The sequence below is a fragment of the Pinus tabuliformis genome, chromosome Q (assembly GCF_031772625.1).
Source record: "Pinus tabuliformis cultivar Carrire ecotype Pingquan chromosome Q, CPIR1, whole genome shotgun sequence".
In the NCBI taxonomy this organism is placed as follows: domain Eukaryota; kingdom Viridiplantae; phylum Streptophyta; class Pinopsida; order Pinales; family Pinaceae; genus Pinus; species Pinus tabuliformis.
In genome coordinates, this window is record NC_142296.1 from 1344796354 (window position 1) to 1344812937 (window position 16584).

Here is a 16584-nt window from a genome sequence, read left to right on the forward strand (position 1 = left end):
CCTAAAATCAGTGTTTCCTTATTGGTTATCTCGCCTGTTGAAGGTCTTTACCGAGATATACCGGAGAGAGCCCTCTCCTGCCCCGTAGGGCTAGCTACGAGGCTAAGTGGTTTGATGTTGCCTTGGAGTTTTCCTTTCTCAGCCTGAGGTGAAATTTCAAGCGCTAACAGAGCCAACTCAGTTTGAATATCTCAATGAGATTGCGAGAATTTGACATAACCATCAGCAGGGGCTGAAGTGTCTCGACTTCCTAATAGGTCTCTAAACTTTATGTTGGTGGATCATCAAATTTGGGTGGCTTATAAAAATCAACGGGTAAAGTTTCACAGCTGCCATCAGATGTATCAATGAAAGCACTGTTAATATCACTGGCTTGATTAGACTAAAGGTTAAACATATCAAATTCTTGATGGATAGAGAATTGAGATACATCAATCAGAAAAATCCATTGATCATTTAGAGTTATAACATCTTCCTCCTGACTGATAAAAGATTTATAATTGAAGAGATAATGAATAATAGATTAGAGCTTTTCATCCTCTAATTGTAGGATTACACCATCCTATACCTAATTGGAGTCACAACCATCCAGATAAGGATCTAAAGAATTAAGAAAAGTTGTTGGTCTTACGAACTTATCCAACATATTCAGGTACAATGAATAATGTGGTAGAGGTTAGGAAAGATGAAAAGACTCAGGAGGAGAAACACCAGTTGTAACTAAATCAGATTGAGTTGGTAAGAAAAACAAATCAATATGCATATTATGCTCCATGAGATTATCTTCATCATCATAATGATCAAAGACAGGCATATTGATGTAACATTCAGATTGATCCTGCTTTTCTTTAATAGGGGATATTAAAGATTCAACTACTTTACAACTTACCTTTTAGCTTTTTCATTTGAAGATGCATGGATCAAAGGAAGTCCATAATCATTTTGAATTAAAATAGCATCCCATTGCATAAATATAGATTGCAAGCTATGAGAAGAAGATTCTGAATCGATACCTTGTGAATCTAAGCCTTCAATAGAAGAAAGTATATCATTTGATGAACTTAGATATCCATCACCACATGTGTTAATGGAAACAAGGATGTCATGGGGATGGTTTTCCAAAGTCTCAACTTGAATGAAGGATTTGAAATCATTTAATGAAAACATATCTTCACCACTACGTTCCTCTACATGTGTGATGCAACTGTCTTGTTCTTGATTACTGCTTGAAACTACAGTATGAACATAACTAAGAGTTGAATTAGATTGTTCAAGTGTATCGTGAAACAAGGAATCATGAGATAGATGGTAGAGGTTGAAATATATCCCTTGAGGAAAGTTTGTTTTCAATTGGATTAAATTCAATATTATGATTATGTACATTAATGCAATCTTGAAAAAGTAAGGGATCATCGTTTACTTCAAGCTTTGTGCAATTTCTAAACAATTCTAAGTTCTCCTCAATAGGATCCAAATCATCGGAAATGGATGGAAGTTTAATGGATGGATCAATAATTAAATTTTCCGATTTCCCAACTTTAACACCTTCACTAAGAGTCCCCCAAATTGGTACTGGAAATGGATAAGGACAAAGAACAAATGGAATGGTAGGTTCCTCCTCACAAATTTGGAGTGTCCCATGATCAGCATAAGTTGGGAGAGTATCATTGTCAAGGGGTTCAAATTCAAAATATTTCAAGGAGAGAAGAATCAAGATCTGAAACTTTTCACTGATAAAATATGAATCAATCACTCCCTCGATAAATTCATAGCGAAGGTGAAAAAACCAATTAATAAAATCCCCTACAAATTCATCAGATTTCATTCTGAGTAGATCAATCTTATTACATACATCTTGATAATGATACATGTCAAAGGCTTGATGAAGCTCCTTAAGGAAATGATTAAATGAATGAATGGAAGCGGATGGTAAAGTCTGACACCACTTCTTAACTCGACCTTCAAGAGGGAGGGTGAATAATATACAAACAACATCTTCATTATCGATTTCATTAGATTTACAAAAGCCAAGAAAATCATATATATGTTTGTCTATGAATGTAACACCCTCGCCATCAAACCTAAATTGAGACAAGTCATGAAACTATTCTGCAGAGATGAAAATTTTACTAGGGGATAGGTTAGAAAACCACTTCAGATTATGAGTTGGGAAAGAGCCATTTAATATCATAGATTCAAAATAGACTCAATGAGCATAGCTTTTCATTTGGACCTCCTTCTAGCACTATTTGTTGATGGCGATGGAAATCCGTCAACCAAGGGGGTCTCCCCAATGTGAAGTCCCAACTACACCTCACACCATTTAGAGTAGGACCCCCGACTGGAAATATGGTTGGTTGCCATTGTCCTTATGGATTTTCCTTGGCTTCCATTATTAGCATAAGAGGTTGTACAACATTCTATGAAAGAAGCAAGTAAGCTAACATTGTGAGGCATATAATTGCAATATATACAAGGTACTTTCACGGTAGCAAGAAAGAGAGTGAGCCTCTAAAATAAAAGTAATAGTATTATCCTAAGAGAGACAAACAAGAGAATAATAAGATCATTAGTTAACCTAAAAAGTAGTTCACAATACAACCATGATTATAAAACCAAATACAACACACCTTCAACAAGATAAGTACCAAAGCCACCAAAATAGTTCAATCTCCTTAGTGTATGCGAACAAAACACATACCACAAACATATAAAAAATAGTCTTTCTATATTCACGATAGATGCATGAAAATGTGTTGGCTCATCAAGCTTCATATATTAAGTGGAAGTGCCAAGATATGCAAGTAAAATGTTGCCACATTAGCCCCAATAATGGAACATTAAGTCACCACTTGCTCCTCCAAAGAAATAACTTCTCTCATATGCCAAGCTTGAGAATCCAAGGTGAAAGTTCAAGTCCCAAAATTCCCTTTGCTTGAGTTATGAGGATGTATTTATAAAAAATGAGGTGACTCTTCACCTCCCATGTGAATCTTGACCTCCCTCATGACTTTTCAAATTCTTATATGACATTTGAGCTTCCATATGACTCTAGAACTCAATAGTGACTCTTCATATTCCATGTGGGACCCTTGGTCTTCCACATATTTAGCATTTTTTCATTTTGGGAAATTACACAAATGCATTCCACAAATGATGTGGTAGGACACTAGGACACATGTGACTCTTGAGATGACTCTTGACAATGATGACATCGAACTTCATGATGATGTGGCATTTCTAAGCTCCTCCTTTTTTTGCTTTCTTTGCATCTTCATGATGGATCTTACATGTGCTTTGTATTCATCCTCCAAGGGGCTGATTAATGTGGAGTCCTCATACAATCTTGATTTTTGATCTCTTGTCAAAAGCTAGTGTCTCTTCATCTTCTTGCTCGATGACTTCTTCATAGTTCCAGCTTCACAAGTGTCTTTCAACATAGACTCCTTCTTTCCCTCTCCAATCAACATCCTGTTTGGTTAATATATAGTACCTTCAAGTGAAATCCACTCATGATAATACGACATCATTCTGGAAATATTCTAGTCTAACTTGCTTCATAAAATGACTGATTGAGTTGGGACTGGGCACTAGGCAGGGGGAAGGCTTAGGGATTGCGCAATGCATAATTCTAGGGGCCCATAAGAGATGGACTAAAGCTTGAGACTACGCAATGCAAATTTATAGAGGTAGGAAAGGTGATTGTGCAGTAGAGGAGCTCAATGAAGCAATCTTGAGCCTTGAAGTTTCCGAATGCATAGTACAAGAGAGAGAGAGAGACTTAGGGATTGCACAATTGCATAGTTCAGGGAGGCAGGGAGATAACTTGAGGCTTGCAACTGTGAAATTCATAGAAGGAGACTCATTGGAAGGGTAAAATGTTCAGTTGTGGAGGTCAGGGACCAATGTTGAGTACTGAGACTACACAATGTGCAGTTCTGGAGGGAGACTGGTTAGTGGATTGTATAGTTGCATAGTTCAAGGACTCAAGGAGGAATCTTGATGACTGAGATTGTACAATGCGCAACAAGAGACTGGCTGGGAGGCAGGATTGTGTAGTTTCTGAGGGCGGGGATGCAATCCTTGATCACTATGACTCTGCAATGCACATTACTTAGAAGCAAGAACTACGCATTGTACAATTCCAGGAGGAAAGGGAGGAGCTTGAGCCTTGCCACTGCACAATGCGTAGTTCAAGGAGGTTGAATTGGGTCAAGTTGGTTATGTGTGGGATCAGTAAGGTGGAAGTGAGACCAAGATTGAACTTATGAATGATCACAGACACAAAAAAATTGATGACACAACACTGAGTACTTAGTACATAAGAACAACACAATCCCCTCAATGTGACAGCAATACAACAACCTCCTCCAAGTGTGACACTTAGGGTACACTTTGCAATGAGAGTGTTCGACACTTTTACAATGATGTTCAAGACTTGGGGAAAATGTTTGACGTATTTCCTTATGATGAATAGGACACGATAGTGTAGGAGAATGCATTAGAACTTCCTTTTAAGAATGTAAAATTGACTCCCTTCAACTATGTGCGACACTTAAGATACATTTTGCGACGATAGTGATGACACTAGTATGATAATGCATAAAACTTTGGGAATGGGTCTAGTACATGTCTACATGATAAATAGGACCCATTTACACCAAATATTCCTCGTCAAATGAACCATAACTCTGATTTTGCATCGTGTGAAACTTCCCATGCCCACGAGATGACACTTGAAACAATAAGAGAAAACTACAAACGACACTTGTAAATGTGAACTCAATTAAAAGAAACACATGATCAATAGAAAATAACATGAAAATGACACTTATTAAAGTGAAGGCAAGCAAAATCGAGAGTCATAAACATGAAAGCGACACTTGCAAAAGCAAAGGTGCATAAAAGCGAAAGTTGGAAAAACTCACTGAAATAGAAGTACAATCGCAACCAAAAGTGAGAGGCAGCCAATTGAAATTGTGGACTGATTGTTAACATAGGTTGGACATTGCAAAGGAAATATCTTGATGGATTTTGTTATGCATGTTCAAGCTTGCGTAAAATAATTCGTTGATGAACTTATTACGGACTGAACATGTGTGAGCAAGTGAATTTGATAGTCAGAAACTGAGAAGAAGAATTAAGCACTTAGTGTAACATTAATCGATCATGAAGTGACTATGGAATTACAAATTGTTAGATCCTCAATAGGATCCAAAATTCACGTGTAAACAAAATTTTGGAGGGTGTTGATCGCAGCATCAAAATTATCCTATATATTTTTATATACTAAGGAGACATAGTTTTGGAATTATCTCATCTCATTTTTATATAGTTGTACTATCGTAAAAGAGTTACCTCCTTGAAGAGGCTTAAATTTCATTCTTATATCAATTTCTCAATCTGTGGAGGTTCTTCTCTTTATATTTTTAGGATATTTTGGTATTTGGTGCCTAACATTTGGTATTTGGTGCCTACAATCCTATGGTTTTTCTCCTTCAATCAAGTCATCTTGGTATTTTCACTATAACATCGTTCATGTGAATTTTCAAACAGTAAATTTTTAGGAGACAAGAGAAATATCATAGTACAAGTGGTAAAAAATTCAATTTCCATTTTGTTATAATTTTGGAGATATATCCTATGGAAAATAAGGTTTGTGACTAATCTTGAAATGATTTTTAAATGAGTAAGAAAGGAAATTTTCCAATAAGTTTTTTCTAGGAAGTTTTGAATAATGAAATTTTGAAGAGACTAAGGAGAAATATCAAGGTACAAGTGATCAAAATTTTAGGTTCTATTTATTTACACTTTAAAATATGTATTCTTTGGAACATAGTGTTTGTTATAGTTCTTGAAATATATCTCAAAATACTCATCTTGTAATTTTCATTATAACTTTTTGCAGTGAAGTTTCAAAATCTGAAATTTTTAGAATCTTGCGGAGACAACGAATTATGAGTGGAAAATTATTCATATTTTGAATCCTTATATTTTATAAGATATATCTTGTGGAATTTGAGTTTTTGAACTATTTCTAAAATCAGTCTCAAAGCCTTGAATTGTTGATATTCTAAAACTTGGGCCCCTTTTATGCAAAGAAAACAAGTGGGAGAGTGTTGGGTATGTGTTATATTCTTTGCATATTTAGTGACATGCATTGTACATTTTTCCAAGTGCACTAGGGGGCTCATATCAGGTAGCTTTCCCACACCCCCATCCCCCCACCTGATGGTTTAGGGGTAACAACCTCGAGAAAAAAAATATGGGTTGTTTTGATTCATGTTTGCCTTGCTTTTAATGTTTTTTAGCTAATGGTATTTTGGACCATTGTAATGTAATTATGATTAACGAATCTATTTTGGGTTAATGGATTAGGGTTTTGGATGTCACGGAATCCTATATATTGTATTGCAAATGGTGTACTTAATACAATGAGAGTTAGAGGTGTATCTTTAAACATTTGTTGGTTTTTCCAACTAAGGTTTTCAAGGTATATTTCTTAATACTATGTGTGAATTCTATTGTTTACTTTTCTATTTTATAAATAATTTGTTTGTCCATTCCTTTAATATAAAGGCTTAAAACTTACATCTCTCTCAAGTAAGAGATGTCCTCCCACAACTGTGTATGATGCAAATGAATGCATACATTCTTTGTGAAGATTAGAGGGAATATAAATGGCTCAAAATGTGCGTACAACCTCTTGGAAAACCAAGGTTAACCTCAAATTCACTCAATAAGTAAGAGCAATGCTTAGGGGAGAGAGGTGTCATCGAGGCAAAGTGAAAATGCCCAACAATCCACCAAACTTAAATATACCAATTTATAAACCTCAAACAGAAGAACAATGGCTTGGAAATGCATCCTACATTGGTAGTAATAGAGGTTGTATACTCTATTAGTCAAGTATAATCAATAATGTAGTAAATCCACAAGTTTGATTACATATCCCTCTCATTTAGACTCACATTATTCGGTGACTACAATTTATATCAAATAGAAGCTCTATTATCATCATAGAAACAAGTTGAGATGGTAAGACAATATCACACAAAGAAAACATTGCACACAGAGACAATGTTTACCTTGAAAACCTAAAGGGGAAAACCAACAATTCATGGTTAATTAGTGCTCTTATTATAACAATCATTGATACAACGCAATTCGTGGCTCTATGGTTGTTCAAAAATTCACACAAGTTCTCTGTTGCATTATCTACTTATGGAAAAAAAAGACCTTTTGAGTGTGAAGTACCAAAAAAGAATAGGGAGAGCTTGGGAAATTGGAAGGCCAATAAGCCTAATCTTTCATTTCCCATTCTTCAATATTTTCTCTCATATTTTCATTTTCTATTTTATTTAATTATTGTTCTATTCTCTTTTCTTATTCCATTTTAGTTTGCATTTCCATTTACACAGTTACTAACATTCCTTAATTCTTGAACACCTTAGATATCCAAGCTTACAAACACTACTTGTGTTCAAATCCATTTCAAAATTTACAACTTAGTTGGAATCCCTATTCTTCTTCGATGCTTCTCTAATGCTTATTAGATTGGTGATCAAGGTCCCTATTTATTATCAATACAAGACCAATGTCTTTGGTGTTCCAAAAGTATAGTGTTGTGCATCTCTCCTCCACAAATATTAAATACGCTAGCATCATTCATGTTAAGAAGAACCTTGCATGGATGTAGAATATTCTTGAACAATTTGATCTTCCTCAAGAATAAGCAACAACTATAATGTGTGACAATCAAATAACCATTCAATGTGATCATAATCTTGTGGATCATCAAAAAACTAAACACGTTGAAATCTAGATGCATTACATTCAACATTTCCAGTCTTAAGGACCATGTGTGTAAACATGGGTACCATTAGCAAACCAACTTGCTAACATCTTCACAAAACCTCTACTAGAGGTGACCTTCACTAACTTGCAAAATCACATTGGTGTGGGACATTTTCCATTAAGAGGGGATGTTATGTAATATATTTTCTCAGCGATGATGCAGGACCAACTTGCAATACCCAGGATCTTCAAATAACCATGCATAAAAGAATGCATACTCATCAAATTCCCAAATTAAAACATCAATCACTGGCAAATTCACTCTTTCCCATTTCAACATGCGGAAGCTTTCCATCATTTAACACCATCTCATATAATATCAATCTGCATCCACTCACCTTCAAGCAATTTCATTACTTTTGAAACCTTTAAATAATATTCAAATGATTTTGAAAAAAAACCATATCAATGCCAACATTCACATGGGCTTATACCCATCATCCCATAACCTGAATCTGCATTTCAATTCAAGCTTACACGTTTTCAACCAAATCTTGTACATGCGCCTTTTCAAATTTCATATCAGAACCAAATTTCAACCAAACAAATGCACTCATGGACAAATGATACTACGTCTAAATAAGACTCGGACTTGACCGTTTTTATACCAGCGTTCTAACTCATATTCAAGACATCCAGAGTTCAGTTTCGTTGCATAATGGTCTTCATTCTGTATATGAATTCTTGAGATTAGGAATTAACTCAATACACTGCAATTTCTCATGTTTACAAAAGTCATTGGCATTATGGCTGGATTCAATTGAAGAGTACGCCCTTACCTTTTAAACCCCAATGCTTAATTCTCATATGTTTGCTATATCAAACAACAAACTGCTCGAAGTTTTCATTTCATCCAACTCGTTCTGGACTGCGCCTTTAGATTCTGGGTTTCAGCAATCGAACTATTTGAATAACATCGCTCAAAGAACTTACATCAACGTGCTTACCGTTATAACATTCCGCACTTTCAATTGCGCCATCACTTTAAACATTCAGTCAGGATTAGATTGTTTCTGCTCAGGTCAATTTCAAATCGATTTCTTGTTGGTTCTTTTGCGCTACCACTGATTTCTATATCTGTAAATACATCTCAGCGCCTCCCCTCAGCCACTGCTTCAGTACAATTCAGGTCATAATACCAGCAATACTACGGATCTGCTCAATTACTTATTGGTATATATGTAGTCAACTTAAAATATGACTCTGGACGCCTATCAACACAACCATCATGATACAAATAACCACGTAATTAACATACCTTCCCAATCGACCATCGCAACGTGGTTCTGACCAAATTATGGAATGCGCTTTCACAAATTGCATTCACCTTCGCTGAGAATCTTACTTTGTTGTGTAATGACCTCCGCATTTTTAGAGCAATTCCATTTTTCCTACACATTCTGAATGCCGCTGACGTTGAATTGTGCGTTTTTCCCCAACTCTGCTCCTCGTTGAAACTTCCCAGCGTTGAAATGGAACTTACTATTCGATCAATTTATGTGAACAGCATTCTGTCAGTGCTGTCAAACTGTACATTTCCTTCCGGCATGTGTTGATCGATGCACAATTCCCTTGCACGCTTTCTCATACACTGCTGTTGCATATAACCGGCCATTCATTCACCTAGCTATGCAATAGTGAAATCGACTTTTTCAAAGTCGATATAAAAACATCAATTTACCTGATATTCGATCCAGCCTTCACAAGACTGATCGATCTTTTCTTTCCTGCGTTTTCTTCAACAATACAATTTTAGTTTCATTCCAGCATGAATCGATTTAACTAAATTCTGTTTTCTTTCTATATGCTTATAAAAATCCAAACATTCTTTCAGCACAAAGCATGACTTAAAATCGATTCTTTATTCAATTAATTTCTGCAATATCGATGTCGATTTATTCACCCATGAACAGAATCACCTTACCAAGTTTTTACAAAAATCAAACCAATTCAACCAAAAGCGAATTCAACAATGTACATAAGCTCAAAGTCAAATTCTATACTGATATATATGAAACCAACAATTTCAAAAAAACCTCATTCATGGCCAGATATTAAAATTTCGTGGCCCTTTCAGCTGTACATAGATATATAGGAAAACCCTGTCTCCTACTTCTCTCCCTATTCTATTCTATCTCAATGTCTTTTTCTCTCAAAACCCCTTCCTATTTATACAATTTTTAAAAATGAACTAATTAAATGCTCAATCCCCTTAATATCTCAACACCACTAGAATATCTCAACAAACCCTATTATCTAGAATCTTATCCCTTCATATCCTTAACCAAATTCTCTCATATCCTCTTAATTAATAAAAGGATATTTACAAAATCCTCACCTTCTCCTATTTTAATAACAAATTAACTAATAAAATATTAAAATTGTCACACCCCCTTTATCACATATTTACAAATGAAAAGATGGTCTTCATGCTCCTGCATCATGCGACCCCTATTCAACTTAAGGTGGGATGTTGGAAAAAGTGTAATCTTCACTTTTGGTAATTACTAATTGTTGTAGCAGCTACAACCACCCTCCAAAATTTTGTCCTGCACCTAATTTCGGAGCCTCCCTTGGGAGTTTCACTTGATGATTGCGCACCCTTAGGTTCACTCTGTGAACTCGTAGGAGTCTTTGCATCTGCCTTGCTTTTCCATTCCACCCAAGTTTCTGCATGTTGGTGTCTCAGTCATGCTTGTGACCATGTTCTGGTTAAGGTCTTCGTTCGATGTGTACTTGTTGTTTTTTTTATGAAAGCATCTGTCACACTCACACACCAATTCACATTCATTGTCGCACAAATGTCACCACGGTCGATCAACAATCAAACACGAGTGTCGTGCTTATTTCTTGCACCATCAGCCAGTCATGTTGAACATGTGTGTCTAGATGTTTTGAGTCATTTCATCATCGAGTCATGTGAGTGTGTGTTTGCATGATCACTTATTCATCTTTCAATCATTATTTTGTTGAAGCTCTGACGACTGGACTCCCCAATGATAGTCATACCATCACCCTGCCATCGACTCGATCGGCTGTCACCCAAAACATCGCAGAAGCACCAAGCAAGTCTTTCCCAGTTGCGCTTATCGCAAGCAATCCAATCAGCTTTCGCGTTGGCCACACAAGCAGTCAGACCGACAGCCACCCCAAGACTGACTCCCCTCAAGAATTGCGCAGGGGCTACTGACCTTGCCCGCTCTACTGACAAAGGAAATTGCACAAACAGGTTGGATAGACATCAAGTGCCTGTCCTTGTCTCCCTCGAAAATTTGCGCAGTTTTCCCGGTCATTCCTCCCGATAGTCGACCGGCTGCGCATCCAGGAAATTGCGCAATTTTCATGAGCAGGCCTTCTGCTAGACAGTAGTCCATTCGGCCCAAAAACTGTGTAGAGATGATCAGCGAACCAACCTGTCAGCCTTAGTGCAGTTTTCCTTACTAGAAGCTCCTAACAACAAACTGCCAGTTCCCTCCAGGTATTGCACAGTTTCTGATGCCGAGCACCCAACAGCTAACTGCCTGTTCCCCTTGGGAATTATGTAGTTTCTACTGCCAGTGACCAAGCAACCAACTGCCTATTCCATCTAGGAATTGCGCAATTTTGACTGCTAGGATCACAGCCAATTCCGCCCAAAAACTATGTAATTCCTACCTGTTGATCCTCCTTGCAGCCGGTCTTGTTCCTTGAGGTAGGGTTTGACAACGTAGCATGTAGATTGTTCCCATGTACCCTGGATGGTCGCGCAGCTGCATGGTATCATAGTCTTCCACCAAACTCTATACAAAACTGGGGTGCATTCAAACACATGTTCCTTGAGAAGTTCGCTGACAACAAAACCCCAGTCATGCTACTCAAAGAGTTGGGAAGCCTTAAGATGGAGGGAAAATAAAAAGTAAAAGACTTCAATCAGAGGTTTACACATATTCTGAACAAGTTTGCAGCAGACACTAAACCTCATGACTCCATCACTGTTGATTACTACACATCCGCACTACCAACCAGCATTGCACAGTTCATCAAGTGAGCTGCAAAACCAACACTCTTGGAAAGTTGCGAAGAGGCTATTGTTGTTGAGAAATACCGACACGCAATCAGAGTCATCAAGGATGACAAATCAATGAATGACTCCAAGGATGTAGTCAGGGAGCCCCAAGCAATTTCGCCTTGTCAATAACTTGACCACGGAAGTGTCCGAGCTCAATAAATGGAAAGCAGACACATTTGCAAGTAGCCATCTGCCTAGACAGAGACAAGAAAACAACTCATTGAACGGCTCATCAAGCAGCAACCGATTCACTTAAAAACTGCGTAGAAGCCTGTGTTCCAACTTGAATAGTGCGCAAATCCTAAGTTTTGTTCCTTCCACAAATAAAATCACCCTGAGAACTCTTGTTCGAATTGGAAGTGATTCGTTATCTCTATCTGCAGTCATATACTCGATGTGGAAAGCAATATGCAGGAGCAGTCATAAGACACTGACGATGACAAAGAGGTTTCACCTGATGAAACATCAAGTTCTGGGCATGCGGTGAACGCATATTATTTCTCACAAGTAATGTCAAAGACGAACACCGAGAAGCAGCCCCAAAAGAAAAATGATCATTACAATCTTAGGAGTAAAGGGGCTCCCCCTACACTTGGGGAAATGAAAGAGAAGGTGAGACTGCTGATGAAGAAGGTCGATCCATCGGCCACCCCAAAGCAGAAAACACATAGAAAGTCTAGGAATATAATGGTGGATAAGAGTACATCCATGAGGAGAAAGTTGCAAAACACTCCACTGGAAAACACGAACATCCATTCCACCCTGGACACCTCGGTGAGTCTACCACCTCTGGACTATAACATTGTTGATGACATGAAGAAAACTTGAGCGAACATCAGTTTGTTCGAGTTAGTCAAGGTCTAGAGTTAGTGAGATATCCTGTTGTGTGCATTAGGACAGACAGCGATGGACAGTGCAACCTCTACCGACAAGGGAGCAAGCACACCTCCCGGATCACTTTCCACTGTGCTCAATACACTCCAAATGGAGGAAGAAAACTCAGGTTTCCCCCCATTCCTACTTTCATTTGAAGTTTTTAACTACAATGTTCACAACTGATTAGTTGATTCTGGCACAGCAACCAACGTCATGCCTCTCTCCATTACTAGGAAGATCAATGCTCAATGGAGCGAGACGTCTGCGTGAATCATCCAACTTGATTGGACATTAGTACCAGCCATTGGTGAACTGCGATACGTGATCATCTGAATATCTCATGAAAGTTGAGTCCACCAATGCATCAACATACTTGTTGTGGACATACCATAAGCATATGGTCTATTATTCAGTAGAGACTAGTCCAACAAGCTAGATGGATACTTTGCTACATATTGGGCTCACATGTGGCTTTCGTACAAGGGAAAATGCAACCAAATCTGAGTGTTATCCGAGAGTTATATGAAACACAATGTCCCTCCCCTTAATGGTGAGAACAAACCGTTGGCCTTCATAGAACTCATGTTTGGCAACTTCCTTCTGGAAACAAAATTGGAGTGTTATCCTGCATGGCTAGCTCTAGCCTCATCAAACACATTGTTGGGACTCCTTCCTTGCCCAACTGATGGTAATGAAACTTGTACAGATCATTGTACCAATAGTAGCAGCAGTACAAGCATGTCAAACAGTCCGCACGTGTATAAACAAGTTGTGGGCCATGGAGTTTGACGAATCAAAACCACAAATTCCACAAGTAGAAACATAAGAAAAACTTCAATTGTACATGAAAATAGAACAAGCATAAATTTATATGGCTTGTATTCTTTCAACCATGACTTTTAGTTTCCCAGAGGATCAATGAGATCTCCGCACCATCTATTTTTCTAATCCATATAACAGATATGGTCATATCCACCTCTCAGCCTTCAGTTTATTTTCCTGGCTAGTTGATTTGTTGAGATCACATGCTTCCTTGCATTTTTGTAAGCCCCTCAATGCCATTTTAAGTTGCATGCTTGTTGTTTCTATCTGATTTTACAATCTGTTGTCTTTAAAATCAATACCCCTAGAGTCATTGTTGCTTATGCTGCATCTGTGCAACATGAACTTGGGCACATAGTCATTTAGGCTGTTAGATAACCAAAATCTACAATCAGGATAATTAGGATAAGCTTTCATGCAATTTGATATGGTGCTCACTGATTTTTTGTGGGGATGTCAATTCCACAATGTTAGTTTGTGGGTATGCTTTCTCTATAATGTATTTCTTCCACAACTTTCACTTAAGAATATTCTCTATTTTATTTGATTGATCTGGAATTTATTTTTGAAATTATATAGGAAGGTAAATGCCATTATGAGTGTAGAAAACATTTTAAAAGCCTCCTTATTTTTTGTTTTCTTGAGATATGTTATATTTAGCATTTAGATTGTCGTCTTTTAATACTTCAATGGATGAAATCATGTTTGTAGACAATATATTTGTGCAACTAAGCTAAATAGTGAACTTTTAGTTAAAAATTTGCAGCCAAAATAATGCCAGTGGTGAAAAAACAACATTTATTGTTGTGTACACTTCTAATATGCAATGCTCTTGCCATGGAGGTATGTAGATTTTTTCCAGAATACTCTACAAGTTCACAAGTAGGTTGTGAGTGGTGAATAAACACAAGATGCACCATTTAATTACATACTAATGAATTCCAAAAAAATATTAATAATTAATGCTCGTGACTCATGCTAACTTAGCAATTCTCTATAGGCACTTCCTATTTTCCTAGATTCACTGGTAACAGCATTTGGTGCTATATTAATATATGTGACTCTGATACTCTTGTTTGGAGAGGTAAGCATAATTTGATTGTCTCATTTAGCCAAAAAGTTGTCCCTTTTTCAATTTTTTTATATATTTAATCTTGGTAAGCTCTCTAATTTCCTTCGTATATGTTACATGCCTTTAACTTTGCATGCATTCCAACATAAACATAGGTGAAAACCCTCCTCAAGAAGGTGAATATATGGCTAATGTTTGGTTTCCCTTTTGATCAACAGATTATACCCCAATCTATCTGTTCTAGATATGGTTTAGCAATTGGGGTTGCAATGTCACCAATGGTTCGTGTACTTGTTTGGATCTGATTTCCTATTACATGGCCAATAAGTAAGGTATTACATCAATATTTCCCACTTACAATCTATGTGAAACATTCTAGTTCCACTTTACTTTCCACTATGAATTAATTAACTATATACTTTAATGTTTGGAGATCCATTGTGTATTATCATGAAAATATTTCATTGTGAATGCCTTAAAATTCTATCATCATTAATTTCTAAGAGCTCATTTCTTCTCCCTAACATTTGATATTTTATCATAACATGTAGCTCATGGATTTCTTTTTGGGCGAGGGACATGTTGCTCTTTTTCGCAGAGCTGAGTTGAAAACACTTGTGTATTTGCATGGAAATGAGGTATGATTCAGCTACCTTCTACCACTTATTGATTAACATTGTTGAAGCATGACATTTTTTACTTAAACACATTGTCTAGTTGAATAACATGCTTGAGTTCCAATTGCAACTAATCAAAATATCAGGAATCAGAACTATGTTGGTTATTTTTATACTTTTTGTGATTTATGTGCCTCATAGATAATTTGATGTGGTAATGGTTTTTTAAGGTCAAACTTAGAAATTGTCCCACATATATATACATCTAGAATAATGAACATATTGCAATAAGATTTATTTTAACCATAGTTAATATGTGATTGTTTTCTATAAGAAATATCTTTACTATTTGGCATCTGTGAAAACAACTTGTTATTCCTTAATGGTTGTTACTTGCTTGAATTAAGGCAGTAAAAGGTGGAGAACTAACATATGATGAAACAACGATCGTTTTTGGGGCTTTGGGGTTATCTGAGAAAGTTGCAAAAGATTCAATGACCCCAATTTCAGAAACATTTGCTATTGATGTTAATGAAAAACTTGATAGGTATATTTATATCACTTATTTACCCTCTTATCCATTTTTAAGCAACAAATCTATTTATTATTCATACCGGTTTCTTGTCTCATATTAATTGGTGCTCAAAAAATTCTCACATTTATTTTGTGCTCTTATTTAGGGACATGATAAATTTGATATTAGAAAAGGGGAATAGCAGAATCCCTGTATATTATGAACAACCTACAAATATAATTGGACTAGTTTTGGTAAGTATTCCCTTTCCTTAATGGACAAAGCATCAATGAAAGAAATTAGTGCTTTTGAACTTCAAATGTATGCAATAAAAGTAAGGATTTAGTCCATTATTTTGTAAAATCTGTATGAGAATTCTATCATTTCAAAGAAAGTGGGAATCATCTAGTATTAAATAGATCAAGAAATTGATTCTAAAATCCTTATATCTTTGAAATTATATGTTTTTCTTATTTCTCAGTAAACTAAACTTGCAACTTTGGCCTTGTATTTTTAGAGATGGCATTTCATTATGTGTGAAACATCTTTGGTTGCTCGTTCAGTAAACTATAGAAGCTCCCAATATTTATTTAATCATTACAAAGGCTTATTTTGTAAGCAATTTTACAAATGTGTCTTTTATTTATGTAGAAATCGCTTAATCGTTGTTTTTGTTACACATCTACTAGTGGAAATTTCGTTCTTCCTCGACATCAATTTATATGTTTATCCCTTTCGTCTTATTTGGCTATGTTTGTCACTAAAATATTACATGATA

At 36.4% G+C, this 16584-nt stretch overlaps 1 pseudogene; it reads left to right on the forward strand.

Annotated features, from left to right (window-relative positions):
* The window catches only part of LOC149224846 (DUF21 domain-containing protein At2g14520-like), a 161830-nt pseudogene that overhangs the window by 99890 nt on the left and 45356 nt on the right, over nt 1-16584 (forward strand).